We start from the raw sequence: 18,103 nt of genomic DNA, 5'->3' as shown, positions 1-18,103 counted from the left end.
TAATCAGAACTCACCTCTGGATTTGGAAGCCAGACCACAGGCTAATATGATCTCTGCCAATTTTGTTCCAAGTGCTCAGCTAGAAGGTAACTCTTTATCATCATCATGTAGTAGAATACCTTGGATTTTGGATAGTGGTGCCACACACCACATTGTGTGCAACTATCACACATTAACAGAAGCTAAGAGTGTTGAAGGGATGTATGTTGAACTTCCTAATGGAAGTAGAACTGCCATCACACATATAGGAGCAGTTATTGTATTAGATGAGCTGATATTGAAAAATGTCTTCTGTGTACCTGATTTTCATTTCAATCTGATATCAGTTAGTGAGCTAATCAAAGGCTCCAACTGTAAATTGGTGTTGAATTCTGACATATGCATAATACAGGATCAAGTCCATGGGAGGATGATTGGACAAGCTAAGTTGAAGGGAGGGTTGTATCATCTAGTACAACCAAGTTTCTTTGTTTCTTCTGATCTTGTACAAACTATTAGAGTAAACACTTGTAATGGTGATAGGTTGTGGCATGCCAGATTAGGTCATATTTCTCATTCAAAGCTGAAAATGTTGCAATTGTACAAACCTGAGTTGAGATCAAATAAAGAGATAGCTTGTGATATATGTCATTTGGCAAAGCAGAAAAGATTGCCTTTCCCTATCAGTAACACTGCTTCTCTTAACTGCTTTGACTTGGTCCATGTTGATATTTGGGGGCCATATGGTGTGCACACCATATATGGTCATCAGTATTTTTTTGACTATTGTAGATGATTGCAGCAGGCTAACTTGGGTTTTCTTGATGAGGGGCAAACATGAAACCAGACAACTCATTCAAGATTTCTGTGCCTTAATCCACACACAATTTGGGAAGAATGTCAGGTGCATTAGATCAGACAATGGACAAGAATTCAAGATGAATAGATTCTACCATGAGAAGGGGATTATCCATCAGACGTCTTGTGCCTACACACCTCAACAAAATAGTGTGGTAGAGAGGAAACATGGACATATTCTGTGTGTTGCAAGAGCCCTGAGATTTCAAGCAGGCTTACCAGAGTGCTTCTGGGGAGACTGCATTTTACAAGCTGTGTACATCATCAATAGAATACCATCAGATGCCTTGCAGGGTAGAATTCCATATCAGGTTCTATTTGGAAAACCTCCCCAATTCAATCATCTCAAGACTTTTGGTTGCTTGGCCTATGCTGCCAACATCAGTGGACACAAGACCAAGTTTGCTCCAAGAGCCAGGAGGTGCATGCTGCTGGGATATCCCAATGGTGTAAAGGGATACAAATTATATGACCTCCACACCAGGGAAGTCTTTATATCCAGAGATGTTGTCTTCTATGAGAAGAACTTTCCTTATGAGTCACAACAGAGCCCAGGCAGTTACAAATCATCCATCATTTTGCCTAATGACTCTCATACAACAGATGATGGTTTTCTAAAACCTCTTCTAAGGACTATGAATGCCATTTACCCAGCAAGAAGACCACCCCTCATGCCTTGTCTTCTGTTCTATCTTATGATAGACTGTCACCAAAGTTCAGAACCTTCTCCTTAAATGTTCTGAAACAAGTTGAACCTAGGAGCTACAATGAAGCTATTCAGCATGATTGCTGGAAACTAGCCATGAAAGCTGAGATAGATGCTCTTCAGGCAAATCACACCTGGAAGATCACAACCCTTCCTCCTTCCAAACATGCCATTGGATGTAAGTGGGTTTACAAAGTAAAGTATAAGTCAGATGGGACTGTGGAAAGGTGCAAAGCTAGATTGGTAGCCAAGGGGTACACCCAGACCTGTGGGCTGGATTATATTGACACTTTCAGTCCAGTAGCTAAGATTACATCTATTAGAACCCTTCTTGCTGTGGCAGCTGTTAAAGGATGGCAACTACACCAGCTTGATGTCAACAATGCATTCCTCCATGGTGATCTTCATGAGGAGGTATACATGCAAATTCCACCAGGTTTTGAAGCAGAATATCCTGGGCAGGTATGCAGGCTGACTAAATCCCTCTATGGACTCAAGCAGGCCAGCAGACAATGGAACTCTGAACTCACAAGTGAGCTGATTACTTTGGGGTTCAAACAAACTATCTGTGATAACTCCTTATTCACCAAGGGTACTAGAAACAGTTTCATAGCCCTATTGGTATATGTGGATGATGTTATTCTGGCAAGCAGTGATGAGAATCAGATTCAGCAGATTAAAGATCATCTTCACTCCACTTTTCAGATTAAGGACTTGGGAAACCTAAGATTCTTTCTTGGTCTTGAGGTGGCCAGAACTCAAAGTGGCATTGTCATTAACCAGAGGAAGTATGCTCTGGACTTGTTGACAGAAGCTGGTTTCCTTGGAAGCAAACCTATGAAAACTCCCATGATTCAGACACTCAAACTATCTACTATTGATGATACACCCTTGGAGAACAACACTCAATATAGAAGGCTTATTGGCAAGTTGTTATACTTAACAATTACAAGGCCAGACATTTGCTTTGCAGTTCAACAATTATCCCAATTTTTGGATAAGCCCACTACTATGCACTTACAAGCAGCTCATAGAGTTCTAAGATACATCAAGCAATGTCCAGCACAAGGCCTATTTTTTCCAGCAACATCCAATCTTAAACTGAAAGGATATGCTGATTCAGATTGGGCAGCTTGTCCCTACACAAGAAGATCTGTGACAGGATTTTGCATGTTTCTAGGAGATGCCCTGATATCTTGGAAATCTAAGAAGCAACACACAGTATCTAGATCCTCATCAGAAGCTGAATATAGAGCCATGGCAGTTGCTGCATGTGAAGTTCAGTGGTTAACCTTCCTCCTTGAAACATTAGAGGTGAAGAGTGAAGGTCCAGCCATTCTCTATTATGATAGCAAATCTGCAATAGCTATAGCAGAGAATCCAGTCTTCCACGAACGTACCAAGCACATCGAAATTGATTGCCACCTTATAAGGGAAAAGCTGCAAAAGGGCCTCATCAAGTTGCCACACATTTCCACCAACAGCCAGGTTGCTGACATACTAACCAAGCCCCTACAACCTTTGCTGTTTCAAAAGTTCGTTTCCAAGCTCGGGCTCCATTCCATATACACCCCAGCTTGCGGGGGGGTATTAGAGGGTTAATTTCTCCTAATTAGCTAAGTTTCAGTTAGGAAAGCAGTTAGTTAGTTTGTGGCAGTTGGTGGTGTTATTTTTCTTTCTGATTAGATTAGATATAAAAGAAAGATGTAAAACTCTTTGTTGACTTGATATTCCATACTTCAATAAAACAGTGCTTTCTTCTTCTTTCACCTACATCTTCTTTTGTGATACGCGAAGGAATCCGGGATGTTAAGATTATCATCAAGACCAAGCGGTTTGTCGTTGATCCACCATTCAGACAGAAAATGAAGGGATTCTCCATTTCCCACTCTCCACCGGGCCCCAGCTTCAATGACTGATCTTCCCTTCAGAATGCTCTTCCACGTCCAAGAGGCATTAGCGGGGGCGGTTGTTGTGAAAAGGTTGTCCGTCTGTAGATATTTGTTTCTTAAGGCATTTACCCACAATTTCTCTAGATTGTTCATAGTTTGCCACACAAGCTTGGCCAGGAGGGCCAGGTTAAAATCCTTCGCCATGCGAAGACCCAGGCCCCCTAGCTCACGGGGGGTACACACCTCGTTCCAATTGACAACGTGGATTTTTCTAGTCGTATCTGTTGATCCCCAAAGAAAATCCCTGCAAACTTTGTCAATATCATTACACGTACCTGTTGGAAGCGCCATGGTTTGCATGGTATACACGGGAATAGTGGCTAGCGCCGACTGGACCAGAATTCTTCTACCTGCCAAGCTTAAAAAGCCAGTTTTCCAATATGCCAACTTTTTGCGCATATTGTCGAGGATATAAGAGAAGTGACTTCTAGAGACCCTCTTTTGAAGAATGGGGATCCCAAGGTACTTACCAAGGTTCTCAGTGACCGGAATGTTGGACAAGGATCCCACTAAATGTTTAATCCTGTTAGGGGTGTTGGGGGAACAGTAGATGAGAGATTTAGTCAAATTAACATACAGACCTGACCTCCGGGAGAACTTCCCCAAGTAATCCATGATGATCTTAGTTTGCATTTCGGTGGCCTCTCCGAACAACATCAGGTCATCTACAAAGAAAAAATGAGAAATACTTGTACCTCCTCTGTTTAAGGTGACCGGTTTCCAATTCTTGTCTCTAGTTTCCACTTGAATATTCATAGAAAGTTTCTCCATAGCCAAGATGAAAAGGTACGAAGCTAGTGGATCTCCTTGCCACAGGCCTCTCCCCGGTGTGAACATTGGCAGCTTACCCCCATTCCATAGAATCCCTATCGTACTTTCTTTGAGAGAGAAAAGGACGAGACTAATAAGCCGTCTTGGGAACCCAAAATCTTGTAGAGTTTGTTCAAGGAAGCCCCAATCGATGCTATCATAAGCTTTGTGAAGATCCACTTTCATCACCAGGGAACTGTTTTTACCTTTTTTGTTTCTCATACCATGCATGATCTCCTGAGTCAAGACAATGTTGTCTAAAGTAGACCTCCCTGGTAGAGCTGTTTTGGTGAGGACCCACTAATTTATCCATAAGCGGCCTCAATCTGTTAACAACCACTTTGGAAATAATCTTGAAAATCACATTAAGTAGGGTAATAGGTCTAAAGTCCGCAACACTCTCCGGATTGTCTTTTTTGGGAATGAGGGTGACAAACGATTCAAGAATACCAACCGGGACCCTACCTGTGGTTAAAGCTTGATTGACAAGGTCGGTGATGGGATTACTTACTATGTCCTAGAAATCTTGGTAAAGGGTTGTGGGCTTTTGGGCTTGGGTAGACTTAATCAGGTTTAGTAAATTGGTTGGGCATGAGTTTTAGGGTTTCAATCAAGCTAAGGAAAAATGATCTAGGCTAGACCAAATTATATGTTTTTGGCTGAACAATGACATACTATTATGGTTATAAAAAGCATAGGTTATAAAATAATTTTATTTAGGTTTGGAAAAAAGAATTTGTTTTGAAAATAGTAGTGCTAAGATATTTGAGGTTGCCAAAGTAGTTTTACTTAGATTTTTAGGCAAAATAATTTGCTTTGAAATCATAAATACTTAAATAATTACGGTTGTCAAAATAATTTTATTTTGAAGGACATTTATAATGAAATAATATAGTTTGAAAGAACATGGTATTAAAATCTACCCCTCTTAAAAGATGTTTCGTCCTCGAAGCTAGCTATTTAAGAATATGAAGTTAACCAAAACAAGAGTGATGTTTGATAAGAGGGACTTGACTTAATAAGAAGAAAGGGTGAGGAACTTAGTTCAATGTAGGAGAGAATACCAATAGCAACCAGCAGAGATGATAGATAAAACAAACATTAAATCCTACCCTTCTAAAGAAACAAGCTACGATCCAGAAACTCAAATATTACCTTGCTGATATTCTTGGGAAGTGCCACCTAGATCACAAATGACTATTCCATGCTCGTAATGGAGCAACTCTTGAGGAACTTCTATACCAAGCTTACATTGAATATTGGCCAGTCTTTAAAAACCATAGTCAATTATCTTGTTGAGTGCCAAGAACCCCTTGTTGACCCTAGCACCAAGCGTAGAAAAACCCAAATCGATACTCCGTTGTAACCCTTCAATCAGAGAATAAACAGGCCCACAGTCGTGACCACTCTTGGTTATGGTTTTTCTCCGACCCTATTCCTCTTCTCTTGGGGCATTGCCCCCACCTTCCATTCCTAACTCCTCCTCATCATCTCCTTCACCTCCTTCCTCATCACTATCTTTGTTCTAAGCAGCTTCCAAATTCTTAAACTTCTTGTGTGAGAGTTGAAGGCGATTCAGTAGCAATCTCCTCTCGTCCGCAAGCCTCTAGTATATCTCATTAAGAATGAGGTATTCCCTGTCACCCACTTGATACATATCGTAAAATCTCATGTTAGATGCATTAAGGATTTTCCTCGGGGAATGTTTACTCATCTCACCAAATACAGAAACATTCACCCTAACAAAAATCCAACTGAAGATCATTCTGTAAGGCAGATTCTTCTTGTTAGCGTGCTTATAATAGGTCATATGCTTAATCATTAGAACACCCAGGTTGAATTTAATCATATGCTTTAGAAAATAAGCAATAGTTCATTCCAGACTACCAATCACTCTACTCTTGTTCTTACAAGGTAATTTAATCATATGCTTTAGAAAATAAGCAATAGTGCATTCAGACTACCAATCACTCCACTCTTGTTCTTACAAGGTAAAAGGCACTCACTAACAAGCAGGGTTATGATTCTTTATTCACCCGTCAAAACAGACTTTTCGGGCCTTGTGTCAACAGTAATGTTATCAGTCTTACCTAACATATCTTGCAAGTAGTGACGACAATCCGCAGTTATAGTGAGCTAGTCGGACGGTCGGGCAGCGCCTAGCGCCTAGGCGGTCTAGGCGGCGCTTAGGCGGAATCTAGGCGGCGCTAGGCGGGCACTAAAAAAATTTTTAAAAAAAATAGTGAGAGACTTGTAGTTTGACAATTTTAATGAGCTTGTTTTCAACATTCAATCAAATAACATATCTAAATAAATGAAATAATGATAATTTATAAGTCATAACGTCATAATAATATTAAAATCAATAATTAATGAAAGACGATATTGGTCAAAATCGAACAAAATCGGTCAAAATCAGACAAAATCGGACGAAATCGGTCAAAAACGATCAAAATCGGACGAAATCGGTCGACTCAGCTGAGTCGGCCGAGTTGGCCGAGTTTTGGCCGCCGTTAAGCCAAAACGGCAAGTTCGGTGCCGCCTAGCGCCTAGGCGGCCGAGTTTTGCAACCCTGGTTATAGTTGAAATCCAACCTTCCCTATCATATGTGGTAACTGCACTTAACTGTAAACGAAACCACCTAACAAACATAAGATGACTTAATTCAATCCTAACTCCCTTAACAGATGATTTAATCACAATAGCTCCCTTGGTAATCTTAACTATCATGTTTCTATAATATTCTTTCACTAGCTCTGATACACTACTTCTTCAACCAACAAAAATTGATTGAATAACCCTTGAAAATGTAACATATTATTTACTTCATTTGAGAAGTGATCCAAGTTGAATATAATGTTTTACCTCCTATGATTGAGTTGATTGATCCAGCGTCACCTTCTTCACGAATCTACTGCATTCTTCTCGGCATCCTAGTGTATCACTATCTGGAGAAGAAATTAGGTGGGGATTGGGTTGGGATTTTGTGAGAAGAAGTGTAAAATGTAGGTTGAGAACGCTGGGTGTGACACCCTGATATTTTACAATAATCTTATTTTAATAAAATATTCTCAAAAATTAAATTTATTTTTATATTCGAAATATATTAGCCCGAATACTTTCAAAACAAATTATTTTACTCCTAAATTTAAACAAGGTATGTTATACTCATAATTTTTCTATCCAAAATCTATTTGAGACAAATCAACCAAAATCATTTTATAACTATAAAACTTTCTAAGCCCAAATGATTTTCTTCCCAAGTCTAATAATTGTTCAAAGAGCCCAATTCAAACCTTTCTAAAACTCAAAGTTTCTAAGCCCATGACCCATATATATATATATATATATATATATATATATATATATATATATATATATATATATATATATATATATATATATATATATATATATATATATATATATATATAGGGTCAGGTTCCTGTGAGGTCAGGTCTTCTCGTGCGGTCAGTGCGGCATACACCATTAGGTATGCATAAATGTACCACACAGTATTCGTAAATACACCATTATGTGTGGTGTATTTTTTTTTTTCGTGTGTGGTGTATTTTTTGCCATTTCATTCTGGTGTATTTTCAAACACTGTATGGTGCATTTATGCATACCTAATGGTGTATGCCGCACTGACCGCACGGGAAGACCTGACCTCACAGGAACCAAAATAAATAAATAAATAAATAAATAAATAAATAAATATATATATATATATATATATATATATATATATAAGTTATGTTCATCAGCCCTTCCTCCTCCCCAAAAAATTCACGCAACTCTCTCTCTACATCTCTCTCTTACACACTCTATTCCCAAGTTAAACCATCTCAACTTCAAATAATTAAATACGCTAGCCATGGGAAATTTGATAAAGGTACTACCAAACGTGACTTACAATAAGAATATGGTTTGTGAAGCCTGTAAAAGGGAAAAAAAAATAAACCCTCATTTAAGTTAAAACCCATGGAGTCGACTTCTAGACCATTGAATGTACTTCATATGGATTTGTTTGGTCCAGTTGATGACCCTGTAATAAGCTTAACTGGACGCAAATATAATTTAGTGGTAGTAGATTATTATACTAGGTATACTTCGACTTTGTTCTTGAAAAAGAAGAATGAAATCGAGAGGTTACTACCCGAAATGTTGAAGCAGCTCTAGAATTAAAAAAAAAAAAAAAGGAACAATTATAATAATGATTCAGTCATATCAAGGTTCAAAGTTAGTAATCATGCTATAAAGGAGTTCTGTGATGAAAATGGAATTCTACATCAACTATCCACAACGAGAACACCACAACAGATCAGAATGGTATTGTTGAAAGGAGGAATCGAACACTTAAAGAAGCCGCAAGGTCTATGATTTCACTTTCTGGCATGCCTAAGAGATTTTGGGCTGTAGCTGTTAACACAACATGCTACACCCAAAACAGGTCTATCATTCACAAAGTTAATGGGGCAACATCCTATGAGCTATGGAAAGACAACAAATCAGTTGTGAGCTACTTCAATATATTCGGTAGCAAGTGTTTTATTCAGAATAACAGACAATCAAACCTTAAGACGTTTGATACAAAGTTGTAGAAAGATTGTTTGCCTTTAGAGTTCTAAATAAAAGAACAATGGTGGTATAAGAATCCATCCATGCAGTGTTTGATTAAAGAAACATCAATCGAGAGGTGAAAGACCTAAATGAATGGTTCGAACAGATGGAAGTTGATAGATCTCAATGCTGAACTGTGCTTTTGTGTGTTTTGGTAATCGACAATGATCAATATACTTTCTAACCTAAAATAGTTCGCTGTTGATATTATGCAAAACCTAACTGGTGACTCTATCAGATAATTCAACAGAAAAGAACACAATGCATAATTTAAAAGGCATAAAGTAAATGACACGAATATTGGTTACCCGATTCGATACAGTGTGTATCTACATCTAGGAGACGACCATCAGTGTGTCCAATTCACTTTCTCAAACTCCAATTGTATAGAAAGGTAGAGATGAAACAATCTCACCCAAAGTGTGACACCCCGTATTTTCCTAATATGAAACTATAGTCCCGATATTAAATATTTTAATAAAAATATTTATATAGCTATTTATTTTGAAATGGGCTCGAGTCTATTTAGTATGGTGAACCAGTATTTTGTACCCAAATGCCTTAAGCCCAAAAATATAATTATTTACTATATGAGTCTTGAACCCAAATAGTCAAGCCCATGAGTATAAATAAATATATATGTGTGTTATTTTGTGAACCCAAAGTGTTTAAACCCAACCTATGTAGTCCAACCCAATCTTTGTGTAACCCTACTAGCTAGTGGAATGTCTATGGTGTGTTTTCCCTCAACAGACAAACAACCCTCACGTTCATCCTCTCACCCTCATCTTTGGTTCCCCCTCTACTCAAACATACAACCTCCGGTCTCATCTTTCCCCTAGTTAACCGGTGGTGGCGTCGAAGCTTAACCTCCATGCGTGTCCGGCGAGCCTTGGAGCTATGATAGTCGTTTTCCCTTTTCAACAGCAGCGATGAGAGGCCACAAGCCACAACCGCATCTCTTTCTCGTCTCTAAACCTTAAGCTATCGGCTCTCCTTTCTTTCTCTCCCTCATCGTGGCATCTAGACCTTATGAGGTGGCGAGGTGAAGCTTGGGCGGCGTTTGTGAGCAAATCCAGTGGTGGCGTAGTGTGGCAGCAGTCCAGCTTCGGCGGGCAGAGCAGGAAGAAGCAGCGTGGCTCACCGGCGTGTCGCAACTCTGGTTGACGGCAAGCTCTAGCTTCCTCCATCTTTGGCAGAAGGTCCATCGTGTGTAGCGGCGACAACCTCGGTCTCTCGCAGCGAAGCTGAGACCTTCTCCCCTGTTCCCGGTGGTGTTGGGCGGAGCAGCAAGCAGCAACGTCTCCTCCCTCTCTCGTATCCTGCGGTAGACGGTAGTGGGCTCCGGCGTGATCTCCTGTGAGGCAGAGCAGGCACGGGCAGTGGCGCGGGCACTGATGTCACCGTGGTTCCACCCGCGGTTTCCGGCGACAGCATGAAGAGGAAGGAAGATGGTGAGCTTTTGGTTTTCGTTGTTGTTGTTTCTTAGTTTAGTTGATAAGTTAGTTGCTGTTAGTTAGGTTATCACAGGTTAATTAGCTTAGTGCTTTGAGGCGTGTTCAGTTTAATGAGTGGCTAGCGTTTGAATCTCACCTTAGTTTAATAGTTTTAATTAATAGTTTAACTTCTTAAGCCCGGTTATTAGTTTAATAAGCATGATTAAGTAAACAAAGAAAAGCCTAGCTTAGTTGGTAAAAAGTGTGGTTAATCTTAAGATAGGCTAGGGTTCAAACCGGTAGCTTAGCTTTTTGAGTTGAGCCTAAGTTGGCGTTGTTTTTTGGATGTTAAGCGAATGAGGTAACCCATGCTGTTTTTTGGATGTTAAGCGAATGAGGTAACCCATGCTTTACAAAATCTATTTTCTTACTTATATGATGATTCTTGGCTTCTACTTGTGATGATTTGTGAGATTTGATGCATGATCTTGTGGTGATGCATGTTTAGAGCTTGTCATTAGGGTTCTTGAATGCCATTGCTTGGCTATTTCTTGAGTTCAAGTCATATTATTGTTGTGTGTGAGATTTTGGGTGTTTTGGACTTGAACTTGGCCTTATTGTGGATTTTCCCCGAAGGGAAATTTTGGTGTACAGGGGTGTACCCGCGGGCCGAACGGCGGGCAGGGCCCTACCCGCCGCCCCACCCGCGGGGAACCGGTCTCGTGGGTGTATGTACCCGCGGACGAAACCACGGGTGGAGGTCCACCCGTGGCCCCACCCGCGGGGTACACTGTCGTTGTTGGCCGGGGATTTGTTCTCCGTGATTCTTTCTTCTCAGTATTGATGTTTTGACCTCCCGTTGTTGATTTAATGGGATATTTGTGAGTCTTCTTGATGTTTCGTATGTCTAGAACGGTGTGATAGGTATCAAAGTAGGATTTGGTGTCTTGAATCGTTCTAAGGGTCTAACTTTGTGGTTCGTTGGGCTAATGTGAGTCTTGAATGTTCTTTGGAACTAATTTTGGTTTACCCATTTGACAAGCACGCTAGTTTGATGTTGATATGCTAGTGTGTGTGGTTTGTTCCTTCTTGTTGAGATTAGCAACTTGTGTTGACAATCATTTGGTGTTGGGTTGTAACCCTATGATTGTTGAGTATGGTCTCATGTCTTTATTGTGATCTCTTGATTGATTTCTATGATGTGATCTTATGTAAATCGTTGTACCCTTTGTTGATACGTGATTGAGGCTATTGTTGAGCCTTAGTCTTCTTGGTAATGATGATGACCTTGTGTGACTATAATTGAGATGGGTGGTTTGTTACTTGAGCTTTGCTCACGAGATTTGCGGTTTTGTGATTGTGAAATTAATGGTACCCTCATGTACTGAGAGATCGGTAATGAATAGGATTGTCGGCGGGGGGGCGACGGTCCCCGAAGGCAAAAGGTTGGACTCAGAAGTACAGGGTGGCACTAGGAAGTAACGGTTGGAACTGAAAAAAGGCCGGGGGTAGCCATAAGGTTGGAACAGGGCATAAGGTTGGAACTATGTAACTTGTGACATGTAGTTGTCACTGTGTGTATGTGATTTCCTTGCTTATGAGCATGTCTTGATGTATCCTACCTTGTGAGTGGTAGGATGCATCTTTAGTTGTGTTGTCTATTACGGACTTACGGTTGTGGTCTTGTTGTTGTTGTGAGGATGATGATCCTCGTTTCTTTTGAGAGTGTTTGATGAGTCTTGGATGTTGACTTCCTTCCCTGGATTTGAAAATGATATATATTGTATTCCGTTTCAAATGGTTTTGATTATAACTATCTATACTATGCTATTTAACGCGTATTGATGTGTTACCAGCATTATTCGCTGACCGGGTGTTATCCCTTGATCTTTTTACAGGTTTTGAGTATGCGGAGCGCGCTAGATGTGGGCCTTAGTTAGTATAGGCCCCTTGCTAGACGTTTATCCGTTGTTGGCCTGCGTGCCTTAGAAATTGTTAACATTTTGTTAGATTGTTGTTGACTAGCCTGTGCACCCATGGTTGGTGGGTGTGGCATAACGCTTACCGATTTTATATAGTTTCCGCTGTTGTTTATCTTAATGATTAGATGTTTATCTTAAGTTTTAAAAATGTGGCAAAAATCGGGGGTGTTACACAAAGTGATCCCCACTCGGTTAATTCCCAATATACAATGGAATAGTTAATTGTTGAAGATGGAGATCCACGCAATCATAAGTCCAAGAATCCCTTCTTTGCAGAGCTGCTCTATTGCAGTCTGTCTCAACGACACACCCTACACTGTTCCTACAGTTGCATGGTCTTCATGTCCACAGTTTAAGCATCAGTTGTTTCTTCTCAAGAATACCTTTGTAAAACATCAGTTCATCGATCTTAATAAGAGAGTGAATTAGATTTATTCTTTTAGAATATTTGGGAGAGAAAAGTCTGTGATTCAAGTCTGAATAATTCGTTGTAGAGTTGTTGTTGAAACCCTTGAATCATCTCCCTTATATAGAACTCTGACTTAGAATATGTAGGCCAGTAATCTTAAATTGAATCCCATGTAGCGGATTACTGTCTTACCCTTTGAGGTGAATATCCTGATAGAGACTTTCTTGTAAAAACACCACTTGAAGTAACTGTTCTGCCAGCACATCATATTTCAATTCGGTGAAGTCCAACGGATAGATTCCAAGACGCTCTAGCGCACAGTGTCTGATCAATCAGGTCTTCTCTTCTAACACTATCAGACACCTAATCTAAAACCTATCTAATTTTGCCAATTACAAGTTGGGGTTTAGACTTAAAACACTAACATGCACTATGCTTACTTCTTAGTGGGTCACCCATCTTGTGACTACTGTAAGTCAAGCACGCTTAACCAGAGAGTTCTTTGGCTATGTAGTTGTCATATCCTTCTTAAAACTAATTAGTGATAAGTATGTAGTCATTAACCATTTAACCATATGCCTCAATGGTAAGCCACAACGTCACGTTTGGAATCGAGTAGGGGCTGAACTCGGCCAACCCCTCCGACACCCAACAATCCCCCTCCTAGCATGTAACAACCCAAAATATTTTTCTCCAAAATTCATATTTTGTCAAATTTTGAAATATAAATATTTTTATTCCTACGATGATTTAGCCAAAATGTGTATAAATAAAATATTTTTGAACTCTTATTTCTAAATGATTTCCTACGAACTATTTATATAATTATTTATGGTTTCAAAAATCCTATTTAACGGATATTTTCATTTCCTAAAATTTCGACCCAAAGTCTACCTGAGATAAACCTGCTACTATCATTCTATAAGTCTCAAATGTTCTAAGCCAAAATGATTTAATTATTGAGTCTAATGATTTTCGTGAGCCAAAATATTTCTAAGCCCAATCTTTTTGCCCAATCTATATTTTTATCTTTAGCCTATCCCAAATTGGTATGTTGTCCAACTATTTGTATAATATGTATATATATATATGTAATATATCTAGCCAGCTTTTTACACTCTGAACAAATACAGTAATCAGCCGACAAACCCCCACCCTTCCCTCGTTCTTCTTCCTCTCGACCAAATAGCAGTAGGTTAGCAGCCATGGTGGAAGGCAACAGAGGCAGCCGTTGATGGTGGTTTCCGATGAAGACCCAGCTGTAACAACCTAAAAAAGTTTCTCCTAAATTAAACCTATTTCATAGAAACTAGTCAAAAATTTTCCAAATATTCCATTATTAAATTGACTAGTTTTTGTATAAATAAATGATTTATTTAAAATCCTTACATGGAATAAGTTAATACAAAATTTTATTTATATAATTTAGTTTTAAGGATTCAATTTGGGAAAAAAATATCCTTTTACCAAAAAGTCAACCCAAAACTCAATCTGAGAAGAATCTGTGAACCTGATAGCCAAGTTTTTGACCTAAACTTAATTTCAAAATGAACCTATCTTATTCCTATCAATATTATATTATTTTGTAGTTTGAATTTAACCCAACTTTTGACCCCAAATTATAACCCGAAGTTCAAAACCCCAATTTCCCCGTTTTACCCTTCAAAGTGGTGTGAAAAGAGCAAATTTTCACACCTAGGGCTTTGTGCCCTAGGTATAAACACCTACTATTTCATTTCTTTGTCTTCCCATCCCTTCCACACTTCACTCCATCTTCATTTCATCATCTTTCTCTCTTGTTTGAGCTAGGAGAACAAGAAGCAATACTTAGGTAATGGGTTTCCATCTCTTTCCTTCATCCTCTAAGCTTTCCCACCATCATCTCTCTTTCCATTAGCTAATATAGATATAGAATGGCATATTTCTTGTGCATGTGAATGGTATGTTGTGTATATTTTGTTTGGTTTAGTTGGTTATGGGATTAGGAAGTGGAGAAGGAAGCCAACCATAAGGATTCGAGGAAGGGATCTAAGTCTTGGAAGGAATCTAGCTTGAGGTATAACTCATGGACATCCAAAAATATGTATTTTGCTAGTTTTGTCTATTCAATGTGTTTGTGTGATTGTTGATGATATGTGAGCTTGGAAAATGTTGTTTATCTAGGTTTTGATGCATAAGATGTGTTTAAAAATGTTGTTGTAATGATATTTTGCCTTATGTTGATGTTTTGGGTGGATGCATCAGATTTGGAAGTGGGAAAAATGCCTAAGGAAAAAGAGAACAAGGGGATGAGGCTATAGCCTCACCCCCTCCTCGATGGCGCGCGGGCTTTTCCGCGGGTCCTGGGAGACCTACCGGTAGGCCTGCGTGCCTGGTGGTAGTCGAGGGGGCAGGACCCTCGCGGCCTACCTCCCTCGCACGAGACCGCGTGGGTGGCATGGCAGGTCTTGCAAGACCTGCCACCCAGCCCGCACGGTTTAGGGCCCCTGCGGCAATGTACACTATCGCGGGTCCGGCCACTTGGGTTTTTTCGGGTTTTCGTGATCCGTGAGACTCGGGGAGTTGTTCTAAAGTGATACGTGTTGCGTGATACTTGTCCAAAAATGATTTTACCAAAAAAAGAGTGATGTATCGATTCATTTTATGTTTGAACCAACCTTGAAATTTATATTGGTGTTGAGTATGATTCACAAGTGAAGTGCGTTGATTAGCATGTTTGAATGAGATGTTGGTTATGAACCGAGTTTGCATTAAGTGAAGAATACGTATGTAGTAATCTATATCTTTGTGAATTGAAGTTACTTGGAACCATTGAGTATGAACCATTGCATTTATTCATGCGGTTTTAACTACACTTTATATTCCACTTGCTTATCCAGTATCCCCCTATTTTCTCAACTACATTTATGCATAGTATGCCATTTATGTGATATATTGTGCATATCTTGTGAGGAAAATATTGTTACCTTGGAGGTGGTACTTGAGCTTCGGTTACTTGAAAAGATTGATGAAATGAAAATGATGAAATGAAAACCGGTGGAGAATTCCTAGAAGTTATGAGAATAGAAAGTGGCCTAGTAGAAAAATCCTGGGTTCACTTGGGGCTTGAGCTATTACTCGTTGTGCTTAGAATCCCAATTAGGGGGTATGCACACTTAAGATAAATGTCTCGTTTCAATGTTACTTATGAGATTTGTGGCGAGACGATTAGTCAAGTTGAGAATTCCTAAGCCCGGATAGGTCTATTCACATATGGTGAAGTTCCTACCTCCCCACCGTGATGATATGATGAGATTGACGACATGATGAGATTGATATGATGAGATGAGTATGGTTCATGGAAAGTATGATGATCCCTCCACTACTATTATCTATATGTATTTATCTTACCTTTCTCTTTGAGGGAATTCATGTTATTGATTTCATGACTAGAGTTGACTCATTTGATTTTTCTTGTCATTGTCGTTTGACATAATACTTAACCTCCATTGTTGTGTTTGATGTTATGTTATACCATCTTGCCATAACTTAGTTGTTCACATGATTACTTGTAACTTCGCTTACCTTTGATTTTATAAGTCAAGCATGAATCATATTTTGTTTATGTGTATTAGGTATGTATAATTTTGTATGAACTGCTTAGTGCTTGGAAGTGTATTATACTTGCATGTGAGTCTATTATTTATAGATAAGCATTATTGCTGTATATGTATACTTATATACATGTGAGTCTACTTATCTTGTATCCATGATCTTGATTGGCTAACGTGTTAAGTGTAAAACTAAGAGTCAATATGCATGATATGCCTTTCCCCTGATTATCCCCTTATGAAGACATTGTCGAGTCTTGTTTATTGTGTGGTTGTCCATGATGAGAAAAGATATGAGATTGGCAGAAAAGATATGATTGGTGGTTTGATGCACTATGCGTGCTTGTGTTTGATGGTACTGCGGTACCGGTGTGTGATTTAATGGCATCGTGGATGCTAAGAGATCGGTGGTTATGTAGGAGGTCATGTAGGTGGGGAGCATGCGCTGCCCTGGAGGGATAAGGATGTGGTGTGTAGGGTGGCCTGGAGATACAAGTTGGAACTGTTATAAGGTTGGAGAGGCGTAAAGGTTGGAACTTGGTATAAGGTTGGAACATAGACGTGTTTGTTGTTGTTGTTGTTGTTTGTTATTGTCGTCTTGTCTTGTGGTCTTAGTTTGCATGCTTGTGTCTTTATGTGCCTTGCCGCCGTGTCAAGTCTATTGATATGTCCTGAGTCTTATTCCCGGTTTTGAAGCTAGAGTCGTTTAGAGCTATATCTATGTATTCCCAAGTCTCAAAATGGTTTTACTATACCTATATGTATTCCCAAGTCTCAAAATGGTTTTACTATATCTATATGTATTGTAATCAACACGTGGGAGTGGGTTGCTTAGCATTATTCGCTAACGGTTGCGATACCGCATGTTTTTCAGGTACTGATTAGTTGGCTGAGAGCGCGCTAGAAGGAGCTGCTGTTCCTAGCTTAGTTAGTTCTAGCATTGGTTAGACGGTCTGTGAGCCATGCATGTATTTGGATAATGATTACGATTTAACGCTTTGATTAGTTAGTTTTAGCCTGTGCATCTAGGTTCTCAAACTTAGATGTGGCATAGCACCCCAACACTTATGTTTAGCTTCTACTCTGCTTTGGGTATTAATGATAGCTTTATCCTTATTTCGTAAGCTTTAATGGTTTTAAATTATGCTGAAAATTGGGGGTGTTACAGTTAGTATCAGAGCCTAAGTTTGACCCTAGGATATTGCCTTTAGGACAAGACTTTAAGATGCTAATCTGGAATCTCTAGGTGTTTAAGTACTTAGGGTAAGAAGATTTTTAGGACGCGCGGTGAGCTTGTGAGTCTATTTATCACTTTCTGTTAAAACTTTCCTATGATTGCTCTCTGTCTAGCTTTTATTCCTTATAATTAAGACACCAGGTATGGGTGCCTGCTCGTAACCCACATCTATAACCGATGTCAACCCTGTAAAATTTAGAATGGCACCACTAAGAAACCGTGCAAGGACCCCTGAGGCGTCGACTAACGAACAGTTGGCTCAGAAATTGCATTAGTTAACTCAGATCGCCCAGGCACTGAGTGACAACCTCCTAAATAACAACAACCATCCGCCACCAAATAGAAATCACGATGTAGCTCGCCAAGTGTCAAACCATCGTCCCCCTATCTTCGCCGGGGAAGAAGATCCTACAATACTCGAGGAATGGATCCGAACATTGGATAAAATCTTTGGGGTAGTGGACTACCCAGAAGAGCGTTAAGTCGAATTGGCAACCTTATACTTTGGGCACGAAGCCGAC

The sequence above is a fragment of the Ipomoea nil genome, unplaced genomic scaffold, assembly GCF_001879475.1.
Source record: "Ipomoea nil cultivar Tokyo-kokei standard unplaced genomic scaffold, Asagao_1.1 scaffold0876, whole genome shotgun sequence".
NCBI lineage: Eukaryota > Viridiplantae > Streptophyta > Magnoliopsida > Solanales > Convolvulaceae > Ipomoea > Ipomoea nil.
This window is presented reverse-complemented; position numbering follows the sequence as displayed.